Raw genomic sequence first — 13,171 nt, forward strand, 5'->3', positions numbered from 1 at the left:
TAGGGCTTGGTCTGCAGGCCCTTAACCATATGAGTGGCCCTTCTCTGGACCCTCTCCAGGTTATCCGCATCTCTCTTGAAGTGCGGCGCCCAGAATTGCACACAATACTCCAACTGCGGTCTGACCAGCGCCCGATAGAGGGGAAGTATCACCTCCTTGGAGCTATTCGTCATGCATCTGCTGATGCACGATAAAGTGCCTTTGGCTTTTTTGATGGCTTCGTCACACTGCCGACTCATGTTCATCTGGAGTCCACTAGGACTCCAAGATCCCTTTCCGCTTCCATGCCACCAAGCAGGTCATTCCCTAGGCTGTAGGTGTGCTGGACGTTTTTCCTCCCTAGGTGCAGCACTTTGCATTTCTCCTTGTTGAATTGCATTCTGTTGTTTTCCGCCCACTTGTCCAACCTGTCCAGGTCTGCTTGCAGCTGTTCCCTGCCCTCCGGCGTGTCCACTTCTCCCCATAGCTTTGTGTCATCTGCAAACTTGGACAGAGTACATTTCACTCCCTCGTCCAAGTCACTGATGAAGACATTAAAGAGTATCGGTCCAAGGACCGAGCGCGGGACCCCACTTCCCACACCCTTCCAGGTCGAAACCGACCCATCCACCACAACTCTCTGGGTGTGGCCCTCCAGCCAATTCGCCACCCACCAGCCTGTGTAGTCATCCAAGTCACAGCCTCTTAACTTGTTCACCAGTATGGTGAACAAGGAACTTGGGGATCTTTGGCTGGGCCTCTGAGAAACTATTATTCATTATTATGAACAATACATTTAAAAATTCTTCCACATAGCCACAGCCAGAAGAGGTGGTATGAAAACCATGCTTCCCTAGGAAAGCCCCAGGAGCTTTGTTTGCTACCCACATTCTGCCCAGTTGGTGGTGGGGCAAACACAGGCAGATAGGACTGCGAGGAGCCTCCTGAGCATCACAGTGCATTGGGTACCCTAAATTGCCATTTCAAACCCTCACACACAACTACAAAGCACAAACCAGAAATACCAAGTACATCCTACAATGTGACCTAGGTAAAAACAAGGAAGATGAGGATTCTGCATTGAAAAGACAGGGAAGTAACTGATAAATATATACTCAGACGATCTCCAAAGGAGGACCATGTTCCACATTACAGAGAAAGGCAAAGCCCTCAACAGTCTTTGCCAAGGGGAAAATGTCCTTCCTGATTCCATATCTGATTATTAGTTCGGCCCTGAACAGAAGAGCAAGACCCTTGAGCCAAGAACCTATCAATTTTTAAAATACTATCAGAAACATTGGCATACCCCACTCCACCCTCCACCTGAAGCCAGGCTTTCACCACCTGGCTTCCTCCACCCTCCACCTGAAGCCAATAGTATTTATGAGGGGAAAAAGAAATTCTTCTTGTCCCTCATCAGCAAAAATCAGATTCTGAGTCGTCTTTGCTTTTTCCAAGTGGCCAGAAGGCACCTGGGTCTGCTCACCTGGGAACTTCCCTGACATAAGGGAGGTATCAACTGATATAGAGCTACCTTACTCAGCCCATGTACCATTCTCCACTCTTTGCTTTGCCATAGAGGACATAGTAGTGGTAGTGCACGGTAGGCAGGGAAGGCCTGTGGCCCACTGCACAGTCTTGAAACACCTGTAGTTAACTGGTAAAGCTCAGAGGAGCCCCTCAACTAGCTTGAACTGTAACAGTGACCATAGCTGTACAGATGCACCCTGGAAATTAGAGGCCCAGAATTACCTCTGACAAAATCTGATGCATTGAGAATCTCAGACAAATCAATATACACTTACAGTACTATGACATACAAACAGAAATAGTTATGGGAAGATATTTTTCCCCTTGAGCCCACATGAACACGTTCCTAGATTCAGATAGAAACATCTCCTTGTGATAAATAAATCTAGCAAGAAACAGGCCATGCCAACTTATACCTGCATTATTCTTGTATCTGCAGTATATTATACTTCAGTTGACTGGAGTGTCTCCTAAACACCTGAAGACATGTTACAAGACTTAGGTTTGGCTGAGGCCTCTATGCTAATGATTCTCTGGTGCTCTGACCTCTCAGAGGTTCAAGCTAACAAGGCTGCAAATGTCTCTTTTATTTGGTTTGGCATTTAGCTGGAGGGGTTGGTTGCCTAGACCTTATACGTTTATGGATAAGTAGCAGTCATTGCTGCTTCCCATGCCAGTCCCTTCATGTAATGATTTAGAACAGTGCTTAGTGTACAACAGGTTCACATTCTTCCTTTAAATGAATCCAGTATCTCAGCAATAGGGTTAACTACAACCCGTCAGATAAATCCTGATGGCTGGTTTCATTTGCACACTTTCAGTTCCTGATTCATTTAGTTAAAATTGGTTCCCTGTTATTATGTGTCTCGTGTTTCGTGAAGAAGTTTTATTGCAGGACCATGAACAAATATTTGACCTAAGCCCTATATATTTGTGATTTAAATGGAACTTATGTTTTACCTCTGGACCTGACATTTCGCTCTATGTGGCACTTTAGGAGGCAGTCATAAAAAGTTAATCATTTTAAACCAGTTTTAAGAAGGAAAATAGCCTGACTTACTAACACTAAAGCCACTTTACACCTCACTGGCAGCATAAAGGGAGCATAAACATAACTTGCTGTCATTTGAAGGTCTCATCATATGACTTGAGCATAAACATTATTTGCTGTCATTTGAAGGTCTCATCATATGACTTGAGTGGTTTAAAATGGACATGGGTATATGAGAATCAGGCCCTATAATTATAAATTCTTGAAACTCGACAGTTATATGTAAGTATATACTTAAGGGTGGGATTTGAAAAATCACCTCTGGGGAGAAAAATGTCAATGGTCATATGAAAAGTAATGAACTCTTGACTTTTGTTTTAAAGGACCTTTAAGTATGTGTGTGTGTTTTAAATTTCACCCTCAATAAGTTATTATCTCTAAATGTGTCTAAGCGTGATCAGGCTTTTCAGATATTCTCTCAATCTTATTCAATACTTGAGCCATATTGGGCACGTATACATGTGAAGATTTACTGTGCAGTAACTGAAATTACTGTGCAGTAGGGGCGCGCGTCTACATGTGCACACCTGTACTGCTCAGTAAACATGGTGACTTATGCTGACTTGAGTGTAAATTTGATACCTGCATCATACGGATATCAAACGTATGCCTGATTAGTTACTGAGCGGTAATGCACATGTAGACACCTTGCAGCACAGTAACACTGTGTGTGTGGACTGACTTGGGACTAACTTTAGTCCGAAGTCAATCCACACACAGTGTTAATGCGCTTTAATGCCTGTACATGTAGACCCCCGCCTATTCCCACTTACTGCTCAGTAAATTTAAGCTGGTGTAAATGTACGTGTAGACATGCCCATTGAATATTTGAATGTTATTTAATACCTGAATTATAGCCTAAACTAAATGGAAAAAAATATGTGGTACTAAGAATAACAAATATTGTGCTCATGAAAAGCTAGAGTTCTTTTCCTTTTGAACTGCTGGCAAGGACATAGTGCTTATGGTATTTTTTTTCTACTTGCACATCCCACAATTTTAGCATCCCACAGCAACCAATCTCAGAAAGGTTTTAAAGACTTTGCATTCTTGTAGGCTCTTCCATCACAAAACCCCAAAGTCTTTATCAGCACAGCCCTTTTTCAACTAGGTAACTATCATTGTCCCCATTTTAAAGATGGAGAAGCAGAGTCACCAAAAAAATCTGTAAATAATTTAACCGATTACACTCACAATACTAAAGCTTCCCTCATCCTTTCCCTTTCACTTCCTAAAAATACAAATAAACAATCCTCCCAATAACTAACAAAACAATTAACCCAGAAACTCAAATCACTCTACCCTATGCAGAACTTTTATCCTTTAAAGAGGAAGAGACCCAAGGATCCATGAAGTCAATACCAGTATCAATTTTACATGGAAAGTGTGCAAATATTGAGGTTAGAGATCAGCTTTCAACCTTAAAACAGATAATTCACCTGACCTCCAGCCATGAGCCTTGGCCACTATGCCCACTACTTTTTCCAATAGGATTATTATCCAAGGGTAGGCATAAAATAAATCAGTTATTTGATGCACTCCTTGTACCCAGGAGATTCAGGTTGCAAGGATATGATAGTTGGCAAAAGAAAAGGTGATTTGCAAGGTTCTACAAAACCTAAACTAGCTCCAGTTTTGTTCATTTCTAGATAGTAATTCTAGTTTTGAAATATATTGTGCTGTAACTATATTGAAATGGATGTAATAGGCTGCTATCCATTATTTATCTATTTATTCTGCAGGCAGGAAACTTCCATTTTGTAAAGTGTTTCCCATATTTTATACTATTCCCAGTACTCTTATTAAATTAATGGCTTACTTTTACACTGCCTTTCCAGTGCAGCATAGGATATATAAGAAGCAGATAATGTAATGAAAATGCCTCTGGGAGCTGTATTTGTCAACTGACCATGTCCAGAAGGGTCCAAAATGGTTCAATGATTTATAATTTCAAATACCTACATGAAAACAAATTGAACACCTGTATACTGAGAGTAGAGAAGAGGGAGAATTGTCACAAGAAAACAGCATCTCAGTTGTTCAAGGAGCTGTAATTTAGTATCTACCATTTAATTGCTAGTAAGCAATTCAGAAAACTTTTGTACCTAACATCTCTTTTTCATTCACACTGTAATTATGTCCCACACTCAGGAAAAGCCACTTATAACCTATCTAAGAAAAGCTTTCTGAACCAAATTATATATTCACTATTACCTTTGAGTCCAGTGATTTTGGGGCTTAATCTTGGATTGGCACTTTTTTGTGCCTTGTCAAATGCTGATAACAATGTCAGGATCTTCCCTCTCTGATCAGCAGCAGGGCTGTCCAAAGCTGTCCTCCTTTTGTCTTGTTTCAGGAAAAAAAAAGAAGAATTTTAAGGAAAAAAGAGGTTATTGGCTCTTTTAATGATTTGTATGAAAGAGCAAGCTTTTCAAACATGCATAAAAACAGGCCAATATCTATTTTTTTCAGCTGAGGGTGGTTCGTATACAGATGCTTTATCCTGCGTTAGTTAATCTTGCCTCACATTCCTATCATTGTAGGCCAAGAAAAGCGTTGCATTTACTAAAACTACAATGTTGAAATAGAGGTTTAGGACAATTTGCTCTTCATGGATCAATTCAGTGATACAATGGGACAGAATGCATGCAGCTGTGATTATATACATAATGCATTAAAAGGAATATAGTGCATTTGATGGACAACATATTCACCGGATGTATACTGGCTAACTCTGTTATCATTAGCGGAGCTATCGCAGTTCATACCATCTGAAGATTTAACCTGTTACCTTACCTTTCGTTACAGTCAGAGTACAACAAATGGTCTGATCATTCTGTAAATTAAATCACTGCAATTTTATTTTGTTCAATTATATCAAAACTTTACATAGTGATAGTATTTCACGGACACGTTGTGTGATCTAACATGACAGTACTGCACTGAGGCATAACTTACCTTCCAGAAGCTGCAGTTTTTCAGGCACTACTGGAGAAGCAGATGCCTGAAAAGCAGCAGAAACAGCAGCCGCAGCGATAAGAATACTGGTGAATACGCCAGTTTCCATTGTAGCCAACTGGGATCTTTTGGATTTCTAAATCTGACTGCGAGCGCTTTACTACAAAGCTTGTCAAGACTCCTTCCTCCACGTTCTCCCTCTGGTTGATTGAGGCATCCCAGCTCCCTACTTTTAAACCCCCGTGTCTCCTCATTATCCAGAGGACAAATTCACAATCAAATTCCGCTTTACTAACCTGCATTTTGACATTTGGCGACGTGTCTCTTTCTATTTTCTGTGGTTTGCTTTGTGCCATTCTGGTAATAGAATCTCCAACGTCAGAACTCTATTCTTTTCTTAAGCAAACACATTAACTTTGTGTTATCACTGCTTGAACAGGAGAATCTCCCAAACGTGTCTGCAAACTTTGGAATGGAGTAAAGGCTTCAGCTAATCGGCAGCACAGGAAATATTCCTAGGTTTTACATTGTTGCTTTTTTGCAACTTAACAAGGGCGCTAATTAAAAAGCAAAGATTTCAAACATCCCAGTGACGCCAGCAGCCGACATAGCAAACATCCAAGGAACAGAATAAATAGCTAAGCCACAAAAGTAAGCCATGTACTACTGTGGATGAAATAAAAGTATGAGGTAGAGACGAGGTCATCCGGAAGTGGCAGTGAATCTCCCAGCAGTTGGCATGTTAATATTCTACCTGCCAAGCCAAAAACTTGGCTCAACTTGTGTGTTCTGATAGTTGAGAGATTTCCACAGACAAGTCTCATATATTCAGTCATAGCAGTGCCAGAAACAAATTTTGTTGATGCAGAAAGAGGATTTCTTCCTACCAGCTCAATGACATTCACACTGAATACTGTACAGTGAATAAAAAGGACTTCATACGCATATTTATTTGCTTTCTGATGGCACCTCCCACCTTCCATCTTATCAGAGCAGCTCACATACCTTTGTGCATTTACTCTCCCATACTCTCTCTGAGGTAGCAAAGCAAGGCTTACTCCCATTATACAGATAGGAAAACCAAGGCATGGAAGTTACATGAACCCCACAGATCCACAGGGGCACGCCCCCATGAGTATGCATGTGCAGGGGTGCACACTTCCTACAGGACAAATAGCAGCAGCACATATACAAGGGCATATATAGGGACAGATCTGCAAGGGCATATCAATATGCAAGAGCATATCCAGTGGCATAGCAGCAGTGCATGTGCAAGGGCATATCCAGGGACACATATTTATGCTGTTGCTATTTGTCCCTGGATATGCCCTAGCTAGTACCTGTGCTCCGGTGTGCAGCAAAGGGACCTGGGTAGGACAGGGGAGGCTAGGGCCAGTATCTGTGCTGGCCCCAGCAGCCTTACTTGGGGTCCTGGGGGTCCCCCCAAAAAGCAGCAGTGCAGAGCCGGCCATTTGGAGCCTGGCCGGCAGCCAGAGCATGGCTCTGGCTGCCCATGTTCCAGTTTCTGGTGGTGCATGCTGCTGCTGCATGCACCACGCTACATATTTTAGGGGCAGGTATTTTTTTGACACCAGGATCTCTGGCAAATTGCTCTCAGTCAGCAACTACATATGCACTACTATGTAGTAGCTGCTGTTAATCTAATACCTGTATTTCTTGGTACTAGCAAATGTCACGTTAGCCTAAATTACTGCACAGTAAATCCTGTGCACATGTAGATGGTGAAGCTTTATTGTGCATTAGATTAGTCTAATGTGTAGTAAAGCATCTCATGTAAATGCACCCACAGGCTGCCCTATTCTTTTGATTCAAGTAGAGCCTAGAATGCAAAAGGCTGGCAGATTGCTGTGGTAGCTTGTAGGTGGATAGAATTCAGAGGTGCTTTTGAAGTGCCTCAGCCTTTTATTTTTTATTTTTACCTTTTATTTGCTTGAACACAGAAAAACAGCATTGCTTGAACACAGAGGACTTAATGGTGAGGAAGCACTGCCATAGGGCCTGGGTCTTTGAGACTGTTGGTGTTTCAGCACATGAACAGCAACATTGTTGTAACTTTCTAAGGAAAATGCTATCTGGGTGTATTGTTCTGTGACTCCTGCTAACAGTAATCCCAGTCAGGACCTAGCTGTTACAGCACTAAGTTATTTGACCTGGCAGTACTTCATGTACAAGTCCTCTGGTGATGGAATGGAATCCGCTCACCTCCTTTTAGATGGGCTGTCCTTGCCAGGACTAATGAGTAAAACAGCAGCAGCAGCAGGCATGCATTTTGGTCCCAGGTGGAATACACTAGTCAACATACTCAGGGAGTTGACTTGTGTGGTATGAACAAACTATTTTTATTCTTTCATTTTTCAGGAGAGAACATTAAACTAATTCTCTTGATGTCCTTAGTGGCTCATGTAAATGCTTCTTTATGATCAGCCAAAAGGTGCGTGAGTCAAAGAACCAAGTCTGCAGCACAACTTTATCATGTAATCTGGTGAAGCATGAAATTATATGATATCAAGAGTAGTTAGCTATGTCAGTCTGTTATGTTGTACGTGGTATTCTCACACAGGATTGTCAACTCCATTTCAAGTGTCTATTAAAAATAGGGAGGGGGGGTGGGAGGAGACCACTGAGGCTCTGAAAATGTATCCCTCTCCTTGCCACAGACTTTCCGTATGACTTTGGACATGACCCCTCCCTTTTCTACACCTCAGTTTCTCTTTTGTAAATTGGGCATAATTTCACTCTTCTACCCCACAGGAGTGTTGTGAGGAGAACTAGGTGAAAGATCATATAATGACCAAGAACAACAGTAATAAGGAAGACAGAAAGACCTAAGGCAATGATTCTCATCCAGGGCACTGTGGCTCCCTGGGGTGCCTTGTAACCTTTTTATGAGTGACACAGGGTGCCCCTAGGGTTAGCGCCTATAGGTGTGCAAACATGATTCACACAAAACCCCCAGAGATTTAAAACAGGAATTCACAGGGTCAAAGCCATTCTGACCTGTTGTGGGCTTATGGAGCTATTTGCATGCTGGCTGCAGCTTTCAGCCCCAGAGCCCTGGCACTAGTCTGACTGGTTCTGGGGCCCGTTGCAGCCTGCCATGTGTCATGGTGAAAAAGAAGTTTTCTTCATGCCCACTGGGGACCCACCTCCCAGCTCACATCCATCTCTAAATCCACACCAGGCCTTCAACTCATCACCTTTTAGCTAGGAGCTCAGCCTGCAAACCCCTAAGCCAGAAAACAGAGCCAGCACCTGGCCCTTCCCCACCTCCCTGACTGAACCACCACCTTGCTCACATACATAAGGAAGCACCCCACACAAGAAAGCAAGCAAGCAATCAAAGCCTTGAGGGACGGTCCTGTGCACTGACAGAAGCAACCACAGTAGAAGAATTGCTGTTTTTTTGTAGCCAAAAAATGAGTGAAAACTAAGATGTTGCATTTTCTGAAGGGTTTTTTGAGTCTAAAAAGTTTGAGAAATACTGACCTAAGGTTTTGAACAAATGTACACCTTAGCGGAGAAAGCTTCAGTGGGCTAAACTGAGTCAAACTTTGACCCTTGGGCTAATTACAGACATTTAAAAAGCCTGAGGCTGAATCAATTCAGTCTTTGCAAGTTAGTCGAAACTGCAGAGATTAAATTGATAAGCAAGTGAACAGACATTCACTTTTGATTCCAGAAATTCATAGATTGTAGGGCCGGAAGGGACCTCGGAAGATCATGGGGTCCAGCCCCCTGCCCCAAGCAAGAAAGGTAACTGGGGGTCAAGTGACCCCAGCAAGGTGACTGTCTAGTCTCTTTTTGAAGATGTCCCGGGTAGGTGATAGCACCACCTCTGAAGGGAGCTTATTCCACAGTCCGGACACCCTGACTGTGAAGAAGTTTTTCATAATGTTAAGCCTGAATTGATCTTCCAGGAGTTTGTGGCCATTACTCCTAGTTTTCCCCTTGGGTGCCCTGGTGAACAGTTGTTCACCAAGCCCCTGATGTACTCCCCTAGTGTAGCGGTAAGCTGCTACCAGGTCCCCTCTCAGCCTTCCTTTTCTTCAGGCTGAAGAGTCCCAGATCCCTCAGCCTTTTCTCAAAAGGCAAGCTATACAAGACTCTGATCATCTGGGTGGCTCTTCTTTGGACTCTCTCAAGCTTGTCCATGTCCTTGTCAAAGTGTGGTGCACAGAACTGGATGCAGTACTCCAGCTGCAGTTTCACCAGTGCTGAGTAGAGTGAAAGAATCACCTCCCTGGTTTTGCTGGAGGTGCATTGGTTGATGCATGCCAGAGTATTATTTGCTCTACTAGCTACAGCATCGCTGGCTCATATTCATACTGTGGTCTATTATTACCCCCAGGTCCCTTTCATTCATCATGCTAGTCAGTTTTGTGCCACCAAGCCTGTAGGTGTGTTGGGGGATGCTCGTCCGAGGTGGAGCACATTATATTTCTTGACGTTGAACTTCATTAGATTCTGATCCACCCAACTTGCTAGCCTATCTAGGTCTGCCTATAACTGTAGCTTATCTTCAAGCATGACCATGCTTCCCCAGTGAACTTGTCCAGTGAGCTCTTCACCCCCACATCCAAATCGTTAATAAAGATGTTGAATAGCACTGGACCGAGTACCAACCCCTGTTGGAAGCCACTGCCTACTTCTCACCACGATAACACAGATCCGTTCACTATGACTCTCTAGGTTCAATCCTGCAGCCAGTTTCTCACCCACCTGACTGTCTCGGAGTTAAACCCACAATCCTCCAATTTTCTCATGAGGACATCGTGGGATACTAGATCAAAGGCCTTTTGGAAGTCTAGGTATACAATGTCAACCTGCTCCCTCGTGGCAAGTTACCTGGTCATAGAAGGAGATGAGGTTGGTAAGACAAGACCTGCCCATGACGAAGCCATGCTGACTGTCATTCAGAATCTTACCTTCTGTAAGCTTATTGCAGATAGACTCCTTGGTGAACTTTTCTAGGCTTTTCGCTAGGATAGAAGTTAGGCTGATTGGCCTATAGTTACTAGGGTCCTCCCTCCTGCCCTTCTTGTGGATGGGCACAACATTGGCCCTCTTCCAGTCCTCAGGGATTTCTCCAGAGTGCCACGAGTTATGGAATTTGGCCAGGGGTTCTGCAATGAGTTTGGCCAGCTCCTTCAGCACTCTTGGATGAAAATCATCTGGTCCCACTGACATGTATATGTCTAATTTTCTAATTGGTCATACACCAATTCTATGGCAATTGCAGGAAGGTGATTATTCCTACCATGCTCATCCTCTACTCTATCTGGCACGGTTTTCCCCTTGGTCCAGTGAAAGACGGAGCCGAAGTAGTCATTCAGGAGTTCTGCTTTCTCCTGGGTGACAGTAACCAGCTCTCCTGAGTTGTTGAGCAATGACCCCATACTCCCATTTGTTTTCCTCCTGTTCCCTATGTACCTAAAGAAGGACTTTTTGTCGTCTTTGATTCCCATTGCTAATCTAAGTTTGGTCACCGCTTTAGTCTGTCTTATCTGTTCCCTGCAAATGTGGGCCTTTGCGGAATAGTCCTCCTTGGGGCGCCAAGCTTCCATTGCTTATAAGCCTCTTTCTTCTTTCTTAAGAGGACCATGATTTCTCTGTTTAGCCAAGAGGGCTTCCCAGCCCTTCTGTTATCTTTTCTCTGCATGGGAATGGATTTCCTTTGTGCTTCAAGGATCATGTCCTTAAGGAACAACCACTCTTCATGCATACCTTTTGCCTTTGGTCCCTGGTCCCACAGCACTTTCCTACTAGTGACCTAAGATTATTGAAATTTGCATTTTTGAAGTCCAAAACTTCAATCCTGCTATCCAATTTGTCTGCCTTATGTTGGACAGTGAACATGATGGTTTCATGGTCACTGTTGCTCAGACTTCCCTCTATATTTAAGTCGGTTGCCAGGTCATCTCCTTTGACCAAGTCTAGCAGAGCGTCACCTCTGGCTGGCCCATGCACCTCTCGAGTCAGGAACAGCTCCTCAGCACAGGTCAGGAAGGATCATGATGCAACAACATGCCTGCCAGAAGCTGGGGAGTGCTAGAACATGTCTCCCTGCTCAGCTGGAGCAGACAGCTTGGGCCAAGACTAACCCACCCACCCTGCAAGGGGGGTATATGGGAGAGATGCAAAGCAACTGGGATGCTGGGGTACCATGAGTTAACTTTAATCTGGAGGAGATCTAGGACAGAAGTTCAATAAACCAATTGAACTTAAATCAGTTAAGTCTAATACTGCATCCTTCCAGGTTTATTTTAAACTGGTTCTGGCAATTTTGAAAGCAGTTTATTTGCATTGAACTTCTGTTGTGTTACAGATTTGAACCAGTTTCTGGTCACTTATACTGGTTTACATGCAACTTCTGTTCCTAGGCTTGCTGAACAGGGTTAAAGGTGGAGTGTGTTTGTAATGCGGCTATTGCTACAGGCTCATGCATATGTGACAGTTGCAGCCTAACAGCTAGTGCCCTCAGTTAGCTCCCTCTCCCCTTTTAAAGCTGCTACATGTGTATCTTTGTGCATTCCCTAAAACAGGTAGAAAAGTAATTTCATAAGTTAAAGGTATTTAATTGGTAGCCATTTATTATTTTACAACAAAAACAGGTGCTCTTCTATGAAGAAGTACTGAGTTAAAAACCCCACATGTGTTTTATAATGAAAGTCTTAAATGACTTCTTTCTGAAGGCCTTAATCTTGCAAATACATATGTGCACACTGCTAAGTACGAATCACCACACAGAAGCCAATAGGCCTGCTCATACACAGAGCACCGAGAATCTGCATAAAACGTGCGGAGGTCTGAGCCAAGGATATTTGGCCAGAGTCTGAAGAACTGGTACAAGCTGGTAATACATACTTAATGGGTTGTACAAAATCCCCCAGAGCCTGCTGAGCTCTTCAAGGATTTCTCCCAGTAGAGAAGTCATAACACTCGCACTCTCTCAGGGATGAGATAACAGCTTGAATGTAGCCGGAGCTGCAGTGGTGACAGCCCCTGGAGGAAAGAGCCCAAGAAGGGTGGCTGTGCCTTAAGGAAATGATCCTTCGGGCACAAAGCAAGACGATCCCCGAGCGAGGCAAAAGGGGGAAAGGGGCCAGGAGGCTTCCCTGGCTGACCAGAGAAATCCAGGGCAGCCTAAGGGACAAAAGGGGAGCACATAAAAAGTGGAAACAGGGAGAGATCACCAAAGACGAATATACCTCCTCTGCTCGTGCTTGTAGGGAGGCAGTTAGACGGGCCAAAGCTACCATGGAGCTGAGGATGGCATCCCAAGTAAAAGACAACAAGAAATTGTTTTTTAGATATATAGGGAGTAAAAGGAAGGCCCAGGGAGGAATAGGACCCCTACTAAATGGGCAGAAACAATTGGTGACGGACAGAGGGGACGAGGCTGAACTCCTCAACGAGTTCTTTGCCTCAGTGTTCCTAAGTGAGGGGCAGGACAAGTCTCTTACTGGGGTTGTAGAGAGGCAGCAGCAAGGCGCCAGACTTCCATGCGTAGACCCTGAGATGGTGCAGAGTCATTTGGAAGAACTGGATGCCTTTAAGTCGGCAGGCCCGGATGAGCTCCATCCGAGGGTGCTGAAGGCGCTGGCCGACATCATTGCAGAGCCACTAGCGGGA

At 43.8% G+C, this 13,171-nt stretch overlaps 1 long non-coding RNA gene across 1 annotated transcript in view; it reads right to left on the bottom strand.

The window, feature by feature from the left end:
- Positions 1-13,171, bottom strand: part of LOC102385511 — a 28,772-nt gene that overhangs the window by 11,241 nt on the left and 4,360 nt on the right. Inside the window, exon 2 of the long non-coding RNA XR_324092.3 lies at positions 4,775-4,906. This is a non-coding gene — a long non-coding RNA (uncharacterized LOC102385511). The remainder of the gene's footprint in view (positions 1-4,774; positions 4,907-13,171) is intronic.

This window comes from Alligator sinensis, unplaced genomic scaffold (assembly GCF_000455745.1).
Source record: "Alligator sinensis unplaced genomic scaffold, ASM45574v1 scaffold966_1, whole genome shotgun sequence".
NCBI lineage: Eukaryota > Metazoa > Chordata > Crocodylia > Alligatoridae > Alligator > Alligator sinensis.